Genomic DNA, 15,849 nt, shown 5'->3' on the forward strand with positions numbered 1-15,849 from the left:
GACACGATAGCTAGATTTTCCACGGAGACATACAAATGCAAAGCCTTCTAGTGAGTTAAATAAAAAGTATTTTCATTTCTAAAACACATAACTAACTTTCAAATATTCAAAAACTAATCTACTCCTCCTTAACCTATAGTTTTATGGGATCAGTCACCTTATCTGCTCAGAGCCAAGTCCTTTTGAAGCCAGGTACTGCCACCAAGTGGTGGTGAAATTTGGATTTGCAAATCCAGTTATTCCCCACGTGTACAGCATACAGAACTGAAAAACATTCCTGCAGCTGCCAAATATGAGCACTGCTCTGCTAACACAAGACATTTAAAAATTAATCAAAGCAGAGCCCAGATAGCCAAATCTAAAACTGATCTTCAATGTAAAACAAAGGTTTTTCCAACAATTTGGTCCTTTTGTTCAGACACTGCTTGTAATCAGTTGGGTAAAAAACCCTTTTTTCCAAAACTAATCCAATATATACCAATAAAACAATTAGGCGTTTTATATAACTTTATGGAAATTCCCAATGATTACAACTATATTACCAGAGAGGTCTTATTTTCATGATTTCAGGAAAAAGAAAATTCTGTAACTGACATAAAAGACCTCTTAAGGTATAAATATCCAACTTGTTTTCTGGATAAGCTACCCACTCAATTTACATTCATTAGTATGTAAAGATCACAATCAGACTGAGAGGGATTTTTAGAAATCAGATATATTTGATTGTTTTTACAAGAATATTTCACAAGTTCATTTAACAATACTGTTAGTTACCTGCATGAACTAGTAGTGAAGTGTCAATCCAACAGATCACAGATGACAACTTGAATGACAACATGATGCTGCTGCATAATGGATTTACAGAGTGACTTTCTTAAAGATGATATTAAGAACACTTTAACCCAATTAACACAACACATCTTTCAACTTTAGGACAACTCTGACCTTATTTACTGTTACTTTAAATAAAAGTTGTCATTCTTTTTATCCAGCATGACCTGAAACACAAATAGCAGTTTCTCATGACTTTTGCTTTTTTGGCTGATAACCACTTGCTGTACAAATGTTAATGTAATCACAAATTTTCATTAAAGCACGGTATCTTTCCCAATTATAAAAACACTATCTGAAACACTCTGCTTTTACTAATTTAATTCAGAACTTAGAGTAATGAAACACATTAGTGATACTCACTCATTCTTATCAGCAAACTGGCTCTCACCCTGCATTCTTTCAGTTATCAAGGATTTAAAAGCTAGTAAGATTCTAAGTAGCAATATCAGGTAAGGCAAAAAAAGCCATCTTGTACCTTTTCAGATTAAGAACAAAAAATTCTGTTGACTTGGAGAAGAAAAGCTCAGGTCAGCCCAGTAATACTTGAGGTTTGTTTCTTTATTTTTTTTAATTTGAAACAAAAAAGTCACCACCAGAAGTGATTAACAGCAGAAAACTCAACTTCATGTTATCAGGATAATACGAACAAGATAAAATTATATGACATGCTCTCTGAGCCAAAGAAACAAAAATTCCATATACTAAAATTTAGCCTGTGCAGAATTCTGTATATAACTATCCTTCTTCAGTATTCATGGTACTATTCACTAATTACATCCTTCTTCTTTCAGGTAAAGCAGTACTAAACACATTCAAGGCAGTTTCTGGAAGCAAGTTTGGTTTGCCTGTTACCTGAAATGCTTAAAATATGACCTCACTTCACTGCACACAATTACAGGGAAATTCAGCACAAGCATGTAACTTCTGCAACCCATCCTGCTACACAGAAGTGTGGCCCATTGCATTTTAACACACTGAGACCAAGTTTATTTTTTCCTAACTTTCCCCTGTATTTAAAACAAGACAGAGTCTCCTGTGGAGTTCAGAAATGCAGTCTGTAAATCAGCACTTTTAAGAACAAATTCTATGGTTACCCCAATAAAGTACATTCACTGTAAACAGTATCTTATACCTGTGTGTTTTTAATTAGTAACAGATTTCTTTATTTATTTACAAAAGTCAGGATATGATATAGGTTATATTTGCCTTAGGAACGTTTATGATTTGAAACTGTAAGAACAAAACTCCAAACCCTTTACAAAAAAACCAAACCAACAAACCCTACATGGAAAGCACACCAGCAGAGCCATCAGGAAATGCATTATGGTCAAGTGTACAAGAAAAATGCTTGAGCAAATAACTAAATCACATTTTCAACTACTGCTTTAAAAGACATAAGCTTACACAAAAAGGCAAGTCTGCACTGAGCTGTGAGAGTGAAAATTACTGTTTAGAAGCCTCTGAGATGCTGCAGCTACTACACTCACAAGTGGAGGCTGAAAACAGAGGCAGCTAGGAAATGCAGGTTGTTCTTGAAAATAAACTCTTTCAGTCATCCTTGCTGCCCCTCTCTGAACCTTCTTCAGCTCTTCCACGTTGTTTTTCAGTGACCTGACTAGAAGAAGCAATACACATTGCAATGCAATGCAGCTATGGTACACCACAAATTCATAGAACTGGATCTGGGTTTTGTTTTGTTCCCTAATAAAGCACAGTAATTTCATTGATTTACTGACTATTCAATTGTCATTTTTACTGAAGTCTGGGAACCTCAAGATCTCCTCCAAGGAACAGCAATACTGATCAAACATCATTACACTGTTTTCACTTATTCTTTTACACATTTTTCTGTCCTCTTGCTGTGAATGCAATCTTACAGGCATTCTTCTCAGAGACCAGCTTTTTCCTACTAAACACAGATAACCACCATTAAGATGAAAGGTCTTCAGAGTTTCATTCAGAAGACTTCATGCTTAAAATGCACACTCAGTTATTATACATAAGACTTTTCAACTAATTTTTGGTATTTAAATGAGTAATTAGATAACCACACAAATTAAAAAGAAACAGCATAAATGGCAAGCTTTAAGTACTGAAAGCATGAGAAGTCACAAGGAACAGTTTGAATTCTACTGTCAATTCAACTCCCTTTTCTAGTCATAAGTCTTCATCCTTATATGAATAAGGATGATAATACTGTATTTCCTTTTGCAGAGTTATATTCATTTGTTTTCTCAAAGCAGCACATTTCAGAAACCAGCACAGTCAAGTTAAGGCAGTAAATATCTTCTACACATAAGTATATACATAACACAGCGGTAGAGCTTATTTTTAATTGTTCATAGTTCAGAAGACAATTCATAATCAAAGTCCTGAATCAGTTACACATTATACAAAAGATCAACACTCAACAGAAGAGTTATTTTAAATTCCCCACAAAGCACTCTTCTATAATGGGTATTTTAAAGTTGACAGCAACAGCTCTGAAGAAGTCTTAGTGGAACAGAAGACATGAACAAAGCAGTTCATGTCTATTTTAATATGTACATACTACAATTTCAAGGCAATATTAAGTCTACATATTAACTGCAGCTTGGAATTGAGGAACAAACTCTTTTAAGCAAATGGGATTTCCCTCTCACCTCTTCAAAATATTGAGTCACTGCAAGCAGCTACATTCTGAGATGGCACAGAAGTCAAAAAGCAAGCAGGAAACTTGAGGACACAGCTTTGGTTTATTACAGAGGTCTCTGTAGGGGAGTCTTTCATCCCACGGCTCCAAAGTAGAGAATTTACTGAACTGCGGGGCTTTACCTAAAGATTCTCTTGAAAGACTCAAGTTAAAATGGATTAAAGCTCACTGTTACATGCTTCACACAATTATATGGAGACAAGGTTAATTTTATAGTTCAAATTATTCCTGGAGTACCAAGTAAATGGAAGAGAAAAAGGTAAGCTTCTTAATTCTTTTTCTCAAAATAACAGAGAAAGGGGGTGGAGGGAAGGAGGAAAATGCCAGTTACAGGAAATTCTTCCTAGATGGACACTTTGCAATTGCAAATAGACACTTAAGTTCTACCAGCAGAATCTCCATAAACTTTGTCTTTCAAATTGCTTGCAAATGGGTTCCTAAAGACAGGAAGAGAGAAGAGAATTCCAACAGAATTTCATTGTTTAAAACTTAAAATGCTATTCTGATAGTTGATTTCCCATACAGTTATTTATTAGTACATTAAGTGCAAGTTTAACATGCTGCTTTTACAGTGCGAAGTACACTTTCAGTACTTTGAAGCCAGGATAATATGTAGAGAACAAAATTACTTAAAGTGCTCATAATTTTGTCTCTCAACAGCTAGCAGAACACCTTGATAGCTTTTAAACTATAATAATTTATGGAAGAAAAACATTATTATCATCATAAAATTAAATAATGGGGGAAATATCTTTTGTTCCTCTTTTGGTTTTGTAGAAGTAACACTGCACCATTACAGTACAAAGACTGTGTACATTATAGTCATGAAGATACAAATTTCAAGAGGATTTTCACCAACCACTTTTCTGCAGGTTTAGCAGTATATGTAAATGGCATTTTTTGGGATAAAAACCCCCACCAACACAAAACTCCTACTCACCTTTGCTTGTTTGATTTACATTATGCTGCAAGATCCACTTCCACATTAAAACAAACCTGCAAAATAAAAAAAAGAACTTACTGTACAGCTGTCATTGTTTTCAGGTTGTGTCCTGGACTATCAGACAAGACAGACAAAGCAAAGATAAGAAATCTCCAGCCATAAAAGTATTCTATCTTTTTGATCTCAGGGTAAAAGTATCAACATTCCAGTGGTCATCTCTCAAACACGTGTAATTTCCAAATAACATAGCTATTGGCATTTTAATTTTAAAAATGTACCAAAACGTTGTATCAAATATACACATTATTAAATTAAGTGGGCAGAACAGGGGAAAAGAATTTGCATGGCAAGAAAAGCTCTGCTTTTGCTGCTAGTGCCTTCAAAGTCAGCTATCTCAAGGTCCCTGAACAAGGAATGATGCACAGAAAGGAAACTGTTACAAATGAACGCTTTAAAAATTTTTTTTTTTAGCAAAAATGATCAACATATCTGACATTAAGTGTTGGAGGACTTGAAGCCTGGGCCTTTCTAATTTCTCACCTCTTCTAAGGCAAAGTTGCATTTATGATTCTAAGGTTAGCTGGCCCACCTAAAAATTAGAATTTATTTGTCTGCATGAAAGCTGATCAATGTCAGATGAACTTGTTTTGCTCATGTATCTTTAGAACTAACTATACAAGGTCATTTTTCACTTCCTATCTGGAAATTTTGGAAAGACTCCAAAAGCAACTGAAGCTGCACAAAAGTAAGAATGGATTTGGGTATGGTATCTCTACAGAACTGGGTCTACTAATGAAGAGACAACTACTAGCACAGAGCTTTACAGAAAGGATAGGTTGTTCTTATCTTGACTAAATGTTTAGGCACCATCAGAACCGACTCTGAATTAAGCAACTATCATCACACACCATCCTTATCTCATTTTATTCACACACAGCTTTTTGATTCAGTTCCCCAATCAACCTGCAACTGTCTCAAAGCCCCTTGCCTAAATTACAAAGACAGATAGTAAGGGAAGATAGACCTTTCCAAAAAGTCTGACTGGATGATATAAAGCAACAGAAGGTAAGTATTTGAGCTCCTCTTCCTTGCCCCACGATTGTGTCCCAAGTATCATATTAAACTGTAGCTTTATGCATGAATGTTACTCAATATACATACTCATTTCTCAAGTAAGATTTATTACAGAAAAAAAATACAATTCTTTGGTCAGATTTTAAGGTAATATTCATTCACCCAGAGAAGCAGAAGTGTTACTTTCAAACAGCAGTGGAGCCCTACTGTATGTTACAGCAAGAAAATGTAAAGCTACAGTTATATGCCCACAAAATAACAGTCTCCATATACAAAGAGCCAAAACACCTTTCAAAAAATGAGAAAAAATGTCAATGGTCATGGCTTTACATGATCAAACATTATGATGAGCCAGACATCTCAGTAAGTCTGTGCACTTTGGCTGGGAAGTGACAATCCCAGTCTAACACTTCTTTAATTGAGAACTACAATGACTCTGCCCCTGTGCAAAATGGCCTCAACACCTACATCTTCTAAATTCTGCAATGAACTAAACATTAGTAATAACTGTTCTCAACACAGATTTCATGGCTTGTGACTCAAGTGCAGACAGAATCTTTCTGTCAAAGGACTGAGCCCAGACAACTGCAGATCACTGGGGTGCTACAGCAGTACAGGGTCACACCACCCACTACTCTCTGTGACAGCCCTTCAGTAGAAACACTTTGGATCAATCACTTGAATTAGTATAGGGTAAAACTTCCCATTTTATGTGAACAATCTATTGAGAGGATACTCTCATTCTCAGTGAAAGTACTCTTGCATTTCAGTATTCTTTGGATCACAGGGAGCTCACAAACCATGCTGGGGATAAATCTGGGGTTATTCTACATCTGGCATAGAGGGAAAGAGAAGGAAAAAGAGAAGATGGGCCAGCATAATTTAGATATTGTCCAGCTGAAGGAGAGGCGACAAGTTTCACAAAGAGATCACCAGCAAGTAAACTGCTGAAGGACCAAAGGGCTGGTCACTGTAGCCCTGCATCAAAAACTTCAAAGGGCCCTACAGAATTAACTTCCATTTTTGGGATTTCAGACCTTCTGATGTACAATGCTCCACCCAATGCGAGATGGTACTTGCAGTGCCATGCAAGCATTTTCATGAAGGCAGCACAATCCACCAGATTGTGGACACCAGATCTTAGCCCAAACTATTGACAGAATTGAGACTGTTTAAAGCCACCCACCTATAGTGCTTCACCAGCACTCACATCTCCTCTCAAAGGTCTTTCTGCTGTCAAGTAAAATTTCTCTCACTCCACTACAATCAAACTCTAACACCTACTATTAATTTCAAGGGTGATGACATTTGAAATAACCTGACATTCTTTACCAGCAGACTGAGAAAGGTAGCTCTCAAAAAATTTCCTTAGGGAAAGGCAAAGATTTCAACATCATAAATGCTTTTGCTTCAATTTGCCTGTCTTAATTCTCATTATCAGGAAAGGAAGTGGGAATGAAAGTCATTCTCCCATACCAGGTAATAAAAAAGGGCATGAAAGGGGACACAAAACTGAGTAAGAAATGTACTTACAGAGCATTCACCTGAAGGCCTCAATATTCAAAGAGCGAGAAGGGGGACTGCAGCAGGGAAAAAGGACTGCTGTAAAATGGTCAGGCTTCTGACAAGCAGCTTCCTGTTCTGATATGGGCAGTGAACAGGAAGTGGAAGAAAACTGAAATGGTAGAGATGAAAGAGACCACAAATGCACCCCCAGTGATACTAACCAAAAAAAGATGAAAAGATGGACTGAAAACGCTTGCTGTAATGAAGTATCTCCTAACAACACAACTCCTCCCTCTCTGAGGCAAAAGTTTAAGAAACACTAGAAGGGAAAGGTGTACAATGACTATAAAGTTTGTTCTAATCATAAGAGTTTTGACCCATTTATTTACTATGCAGCCCTTATTTCACAACAGATCTGTATTATAACTGACTGTTATTTCCACATCCATCTGGGAAAAGACACCATCACCTTTAACTCCACCTTCTCCTGGAATGACTGCAGCTAGGAACGTAATTCATACGGAAGCTTTTTAGGTGGTTTATTCAACAGGTTTTATTTTCCTGTGTGTTGCTGTTTAACACAAAACCAGTTTTGCCCCTATAGCTGATTATGCCTGTGTGGGAAGAAATAAAGAGGAAGAAACAAAGACTATAATAACTATACTGTACAAACTACTTTTGTTGATATAAACTGTGGCTAAACAGTCAAATCCACCAGCTTGGCATAACATACCGAAAAGGCCTGCAACTGCAGACTTGACTTCATGGCTTAGAAGATTTGATTAATTAGTGCAGAGTGGCAGCTACATTTATTAGGGTGTGACCATCTCAGCATTGAATTCAAATGCAGGGTGCGGAATAAATTTCATTCTAGTGTCTGTTGCAGCGCTCAAAAAAATCTATAATCTTACAACAATCTAAGAATCCTAAATATCAATGCAGGAAAAAATAGCCAGCAGAAAGCAGAGATCACTAAGAAAACGCTATTACAAGAAAGCCAGAAGTTCCTGCCAAAACTGTACATGCAGTATCAGACATAAAGTAATTTCAGAAGATGACTGAAAAGGCAAAAACTTAGCTGATGAGAGTCCTACATCAATTGAGACAGCTGAAAAGCTCTTTAAATGCAAGCCTATACTGCCATTTTCCAAACAAGTAGTCAGCAATGACCTTGTCTGTACAAAATGTAGTTTCCTGCTTTTATTTGCAGAAGGAGATTTGATTGTCTTTGATTTCTATTTTAAAAGTATAAAAACAACTTAATCTATATTCTGTACCCACAAATATCTAGAACTAACATCCAGTGTAGATTAAATAATCATTTGAATTTAAACATGACGTTTTCTAAAACCACAAAATTAATCCCTTTTGGGAATTTGTAGAACCTCTCAATCTATGCTATTCCAGCTGTAGTTTAACCAACTGAATTATATATGCCACAATCCCATTTACCAAAATTAAATATGCAAAGAAAAAATAATAATCACTCTTCTTAAAATAGTTAATGAAGAGCAATATTTAAGAGCGGGCACTATACTGGAGTCTGAATTACCCAGAAGCTAAATTAAGCAAAAGTGTAACACTTTATAACATGAAGAGACAAAATTTAAGAATTTACTGGAGATGCTCCTGACTTCAAAGAATCTGCAGTGAGTGAACAAAAGCAAGCAAGGGACTGCAAGAGAGAAGACTGCCTCTTGCATTTTGAATCTCCTGCTAGATTTTGAGAGTTATCTGAAAAATAGTTCAAAGAAGTTACAGTTCCTCCTTTGTCTGTTCATCACAGTAAAAGCCACACGCACAGTTCCCAAAGCTGTGGTAGGGCTTTCACGTGGAAATGTTGAAATCTCTCATTTTTCTACTCCTAGAAAGTTTTGCTTTTTGACAACACTCCATATGGGACAGTGAAGCACTTCAAGGAAATGCGTGACAGCATAGGAAATGAACACAACTGATCATACCTCAGACTGGGAAGCTGTTTCAGTCCAAACAAGATTACAAGCTGAATGCAACATTAATAGGAATATCACAGTAGGGAAAAAAGTAATCTCATAGAGTAGTTTGAATGGAAAAAAAGGAACCTCTGTTTATATCATCAATTAGGTTGAACAAGAGATTTAATTATTATTTTAAAAATGTGCGCACCATAAATAAAAAAAATTGAAAAGTCATCACAGCGAAAAGTATTCTAGCTAGGAAGGAGTTTGGACTACCAAAACATATTGGTTTAAAAGGTTATTTCTCGTCTCTATCAGTGAACAGATCAGATGTAAACATTCGAAGATGTACACAACAGACACACAGATGCAAAGATGTCTACAGAGAAGCAAGGGGAAACAAACAATTTGAGAGCTATTTACTTTGATCATACATTATCCAGTAAGCAAATATGTAACAATGAACACACAAATGAAAGCACGTAAAAGCACTAAACTGAAGCATCAGTTTGAAGATGGGAGTCCTGAAAACATTTAGAATTTCAAGACCTTAAGAGAAAATACTAGATTACTTATCAATACAGTTTCTCCCCTCAGCTAAGATGGGTACAACATTCTAAGTATCACTGATATTAGAAAGTTTACAGCCCATCAATACCCTACTAAATTGAATGGCATTCTTCACAATGAGATTTACCATAAGGAATAAGCTACAGGGAAATAATTCACCATCTTTATAATTTCTCTGCCCGTTTAAGCTACAGATCAATCTACCACTTGCATAATAAACATCCATACATTTTCAGTTACCCTTCAGACTATTCATTTTGACCACGTGAAGTACCTCTTCATTTACTGCACTTATAAACCTTAAATATAACAGCTTTTCTTAAACAGGGAAAGCTTAAAGCCAGAATGACATAATCTCTCCACTCCAAACTCTGAACACGTCTCTGCCTTTTTGGTTGGTTTTTTTGTTTTTTTTTTTTTTAATTTGCTGTCAGCAAAATCTCATCAATACATCACCTGTACAGCAACTGCTTCTACTCTTCCAGTAATACAATCCCTCAGTATCCAGTAATATATATATCTTTTTTTCCTTCACAATACATCATCATGTAAGCTTTACCAGAAGCACCACAAAACACAGTGACATACCCTATGACTATAAGCACTACAAAAAATCGTTCCAGAAAATATTTACACAAAATCTTCCCTACCTCGTAAGAAATTTGATTATGGTTCCTTAAAAAATTTTAGTCCAAGTTTGCACCTCCCATTTCTCAGCTGAAAAGTAACTGAAAATGCAAACTATGAAAACTTGATCACTGAAGTGCTTTCTAAGGAACTAACAGCCTTAAGTAAAAAACATGCATTTTGTATCTTAAAACCAAAAGAGCAAGTTTTTAGAAACATCTGAGGCAACCCTCTTATATTCCAAGGTTTGTTTTTAAAATAGTAAACTGCACATTGATGTTACACATTTCTAGTGTAGTCCTCTCCTTTCTCCAGAACTACAGAATTTTAATAAAAACATGAAGTTTTTATTAAAGCTAAACTTTTGTTATTTTTACGCTTAAGTTGTGTCCATCAAATGAGTGCATCCCCTTTAGTGTACCACTAAGCAACACCATTCTGCAGTTCAAACATCTGTCTTCACATACTACTCATTTTTCTACAACTTTCAAGTTTTATCTTATGCATATTTGGCAAACATTACTGTAAACAGTTTATCAGCCACACCTCTTACCAAATGAATCCAGTGCCTTCCCAGTCAAGGAAGTCTGACAGAGAACAAAAACCCCAAAAGATGAAAAAAGTACAGAAAAAATGGGATCTTCTCTAGGTATAAAACACATCACACATATGGGACTTTTGAAGAAGAGCAGACACAGTATACTACCAGACCATACCTGTCCTTAATCTACCACCTGTGTAATCCTGATAGAGAATGAAATTACTCTTCACACATTCACTGAACTTGACATATCCCCTTCCTGATGTAATGCATAAAATAACTCTGAAATTCCTCAAATGTAACTGCAACCTATTAATTGAAAACCTGCAAGAAGTTTACGACGCAATGCATACACTTACATCCCAAGAAGATTCCACTCTAAAATCTGACATTTATATATATCTTGAACCTTATTTATAAATCTTCAAATAGAATTTAGGTTGGGCATATTTATTTCAAACTCAAAATATTAAAAAAAATCTTAAAAAAAAAAAAAAAAAAAGCTTTGCTGCATGAAGAAAAAACATTCAGGGCTTAATTTTAGAAAGCCAGAGTTATGTTACCATATACAACATACTTTGTGAAATAGTATCTCGTTACTGTTTTTTTTCCTGCAAGTTGTTTTATAGGGACATTATGTTTATTATTAAAATTTAAAACCATTAAGCAATTTTTTTAGTGTAGAAAAGGCAGTAATGAGGTTTTAAAAGATATTTACTAGGAATTAGTTTCTCCACTAAGCAGACTGGCATACTAAAACAAAAATGCCTGATGATATCCATTATATCTAAATGGATTAAAATATCTGTTCCCTTTAATGACATTTTTACTTCAAGGCAGTATCTCACACAACATTTCTAACAGTAGTTAAAGCAGCACATCACATTAATCACGCCATGTTCTTACTGTAGCGACGATAATTTCTGGTAGCCATTTTCTTTCCAGTTTTAACACTGTTTCAAAGCCAACAGTCCTTCCTGCAACCTCTGTATAAACCCAAAGAAAGCAAACTGCTCTGCAGTTTTCTCTGGCTACACTGGTCAGATGCCTCCCTCCAGACCATCTCCAGTCCAACATACTCACCTCTCAGTATTCTCTAGCGCTGCGCTCCACTCTATTTCAGTTTACACTAATGGAAATATAACAGCATGGCAGTTCCCTTTTTAAAAAACCCACAACGACCCAACCCCCCCATTCAGGAGACGGAACAGTTTGCTACTAAAGGATACTCTAAGGGGAGAGCAGCTGCAGTTCATTCTTTTCACCTGCAGGCGCTAAGGACTCGCAGCCCAGCACAGGATCACTAAGCCGCAGGCAGCGCCTCGGTCACCGCACCGACTGCAGCCACCCCACCTCCGCAGATCGCGCATTACAGCACCAAAGCCAGCGCTGGAGTCAAAAAATTCTTAATAGACTTATTCTGAATATCTGCATTTTCTACGTTGTAAGGCAGACTAGTGTACACATTCACTTCCAAGTCTTCTCTGTGTTTCTAAAGTCTGAAAAATGACAAAACTTGAAACACTTTCTTGAATTAAGACTGCAATGCAGATTTCAAAAATGGTTGAGCCTAAAATCCTGCGGCTCGAAATTAGTGATAAATGACTATTTTCTTCTTTCCTTAAAAAATAAATTACAAAAAAATCTCTCCTTCTTGCTATCATGACAGTTTGAAAAAAAGCAGTAGAGGACAGAAAGTGAATTACATAAACATTTGTAAGAGCAATGGCAGGAAATAGTGAACTGGTATTAGCACATAAGTACCCACTATACAAAACAGGATCCTAAGCCCAAATTCAGTTCCTCACAAGTTTATTCCAGTTAAAAAGGTAGCTATGCTGGGATCACGAGCTCTAATGACTGCTGTTGTCCGTCTAGACAGCTTTTCTGACATTTCCTGACCATAGCAGGAAAGGGAATCTCCTGTTCCTAGCCTCAGAGGAAGTGTATTTTCTGTGCCCATGAAAATGCAAAATCCAACAAAAATTTCCTAGAGATTTCATGCATACTTTTCATAAGTACTCGCAAAGCTTTGCTCATTAAGTGCTAAGAAATAGTTCATTAAGGGCTTACACTTGAAATGAAGGAAGGCTTACAGTGAACTCTGAATTGGTGCAGCAGAGATTTTATTCAGCTATCCCTGGGACAGAGGACAGTAGACACTCTGGAGTATTACTCCCTGTAAACAGCACTGCTAACTCTCAAACAGCCTTCTTCCTTATCAGAGGACTAAGCTGTGACTACAATGAACGTTCCAAGATGAAGAAAACAACCATGTAAAACAATCCCCAAAAAACACTAACTCCAACCAATCACCCCAAAATATAAATTCCAACATTGCCATTCTTCTAGCAAAATCTTTTTCCAAATAAAATATACATATATTTCATACAATAAGATTCAGCCACTGCTTATCAGATTTGAAGTGAAGCTACAAAATGCTTTAATAATTGGGTTGATATATAAGCTATAATCTTTACAATCTACAAAAGAGCCCTTTGGGGAGCCACATATACTTAGCCAGTGATATAAGGACTTCGCTTCGTTTTGCAGGAGCCTGCTTTTTGGTAACAGAGGAATGGTTTTGGTGAAGAAGGAAAGTTATAATATGCTGTCAACACTATCACCTTAATAGCCCTTGAAAACAGAAAAAATCTATTCCTTGCTGAGGTGCTCAGTGTTCACTTTTGGTTTGATGACACTGTAAGTTTCCAGCATTGTCCATAGCCTACATAAATAGGTAAAAAACTACTTCCTACCTTAGATAAGCTGTAGCAATGCAACATAATTAAGCCAGTTGTGTTTTATTTTACACTTTCATGCCAGATAGCTGCATTAGTGTTTTCTGAATAGGAATAACATTCATTTTACAACTGAGGTTATTCTACCAGACCTGGAAAGCAAACTGGGGCAAATGCTTCTACATCCCTCTTTGAAATGTAGTTTGTGACCACCAGTTACTGTCATGAACACTCAATCAAGACAGTCACACACCACCAGCACCACAACCACAGTTCAGGTCTGACACAGCATCCACATCTCATTATTTAGTTCCTATTCATGGTCCCTGTGTTAATTGGACAGGGTCCACAAGCTTTATTACTAATATAGTCATCATACAGGAGCGTTTCCTATAGTGAAATTTCACAGAGTTTACTAAAGTTAGTGCCTTTGCTACAAAATTATTCCATGAAAAGCATTTTGCTATGAAGCAGGTGTTTTCAAGACCTACCCCAAGGACTCTACTCAAGTTATACACTACCTTGAAGACTACTTTCTAAACGGTTTAATAAACATCTGTGGAGTCTCCATGTGAGATTGCAAGAAGATGCAGCAGTTCTATGCAGGTTTCACTTCAAGATCACGATTTAATTAATCTTTCTCTTTTCAGCATTGAACCCTTTAAATGCTTGTGGACTTGATTCACTTAGTTTCAGGCAAAAGCTTAAAATCTTTGATTCTTTTGCTATTTAAATTAGTTATTCCAAATATACAAAAGCAAATGGAAAAACTTGGTATTTCCAGCGTGCCACACCAGTTATCCTCACCTGTGCATATCCAGCCCATTGGCTGTCCTTGATTTGTCAGTTTTCCTAACCAGAGCAGGTTTCCCAACCAAACTTTCAAAAGTAGCTCAAGAAACAGGACGGACAAGACAGATACTCTAAACCTATTTCATATGCTTTACACTGGATTACTAGGATAGCACAAAAGAACTGGATCTGCATGGGCTAAGACTGCATAAAATCCAAGAGTATAAATGGCACAAGTCATTCACATCATTACTCTGCTTCAGAATATACATACGATTTTTTAATTGAAGCAAAGAAATCTGTATGTTTCCCACCCTAAAAAGGACATAACCCCAAGACAAAGTATTTTCTTCTAGTAAGTAAACAGCTTTTGTTATTTGCAGTAATAACAAATCTTCTTAAAACAAACCAAAGTCAGCACCAAAGATAAAGGAAACTTTGCCTTTGTCTTGGACATTCACAATTACAATAAAAAAACTCTATAAATACCTTGTTTAAAGGCTTCATAAATTCAGAATGACTACTATGTCCCAAAAGCTTGGTGTTCTACATCGACAGAAGTTCTGTGCCTTCTTTTGGGCCCATAAATACATCTGACTATTTGTCTACTGAGTGGCCCCAGAGCTACTATGTTTCCTCATTACTGGGAATTTCGTAAGCATACAAGTTAGATTTCAAGACCTTCTGTTTGTTTTCCACTGAGACACTGAAGAAAATATAACCAACTCTTAAATGTTGAGAGAATATGAATGAATATAAAATCTAGTTTAAATGGATAAAAGGAACAAGAGTAACTTTTCCTCAACTTCAAAGACAACATATGGAAGCATACTAAATTAAAGCAAATCTGATAAAAAGGTTCAGAACTTACTCAATACCTACTTTAAACAGCTTCAGAGAAAACAAGAGCCATGAATAACACTGCAGAATCCTGATAAAAGTACAGAAATACATAAGGGATTATTAAAAATTTAAGAAATAACCTGTCTTTATCCTCTTTATCCTCAGATTCACAAAACTAAAGAAATTCTGAGAACAAATAAAACTGAAAACAAAGGAAGATACAGCACAGAACAGGTCAACTTCTCCAAAATAAAGCCTTCAGAATATCCTAACCAAAGCTCTTCCTTAAACCAGAAAACTCTTTGGAATTTACGATATTTAGATGGAAACAGTGATTATTTGTATCCTCCATTTTTTATGAGGTATAGGCAGCCACAAACCACTCAGATTTGTACTTTGGTCTTGAAAAGCCAAGAGGGTTTTGGGTGGAGATTTTTTTGTTCTAGTCAGGGCTTTTTTTTGGAGGGGGGGAGGGTTGAAAAGTGGGGTGGTTTTTTACACTAATAGGATTGTCCTCTGGAAAAGTACTGGAAACTTTAACAGTTTTGCATTCTTTCAAATAACTGCCAATTTAACATGATACAGGTTTGGTTTTTATTTCTGAATGCTAAAATCTCCTTTAAGGACAGGAAGAAATGCTAATGAATCTACAGTGACAGAAAACATGAAGAAAAAGAACAGCCTCCAGCAAGTAAAAACCAGAGCACTCTTTCCTGCTGAAAATGGCATTCTGGAAAATTACTTTAAAA

General features: G+C 36.2%; 1 protein-coding gene across 4 annotated transcripts in view; it reads right to left on the reverse strand.

Moving 5' to 3' along the window:
• Nucleotides 1-15,849, reverse strand: part of ZNF644 (zinc finger protein 644) — a 51,433-nt gene that overhangs the window by 27,524 nt on the left and 8,060 nt on the right. For all 4 annotated transcript variants that reach the window (XM_053951015.1, XM_053951017.1, XM_053951020.1 and 1 more), the window contains one exon: nucleotides 4,467-4,522. The gene's annotated coding sequence lies outside the window, so the exon portion shown is untranslated. Of the gene's footprint in view, nucleotides 1-4,466; nucleotides 4,523-15,849 lie in introns of those variants that run through there.

This window comes from Vidua chalybeata, chromosome 9, assembly GCF_026979565.1.
Source record: "Vidua chalybeata isolate OUT-0048 chromosome 9, bVidCha1 merged haplotype, whole genome shotgun sequence".
Taxonomy (NCBI): Eukaryota; Metazoa; Chordata; class Aves; order Passeriformes; family Viduidae; genus Vidua; species Vidua chalybeata.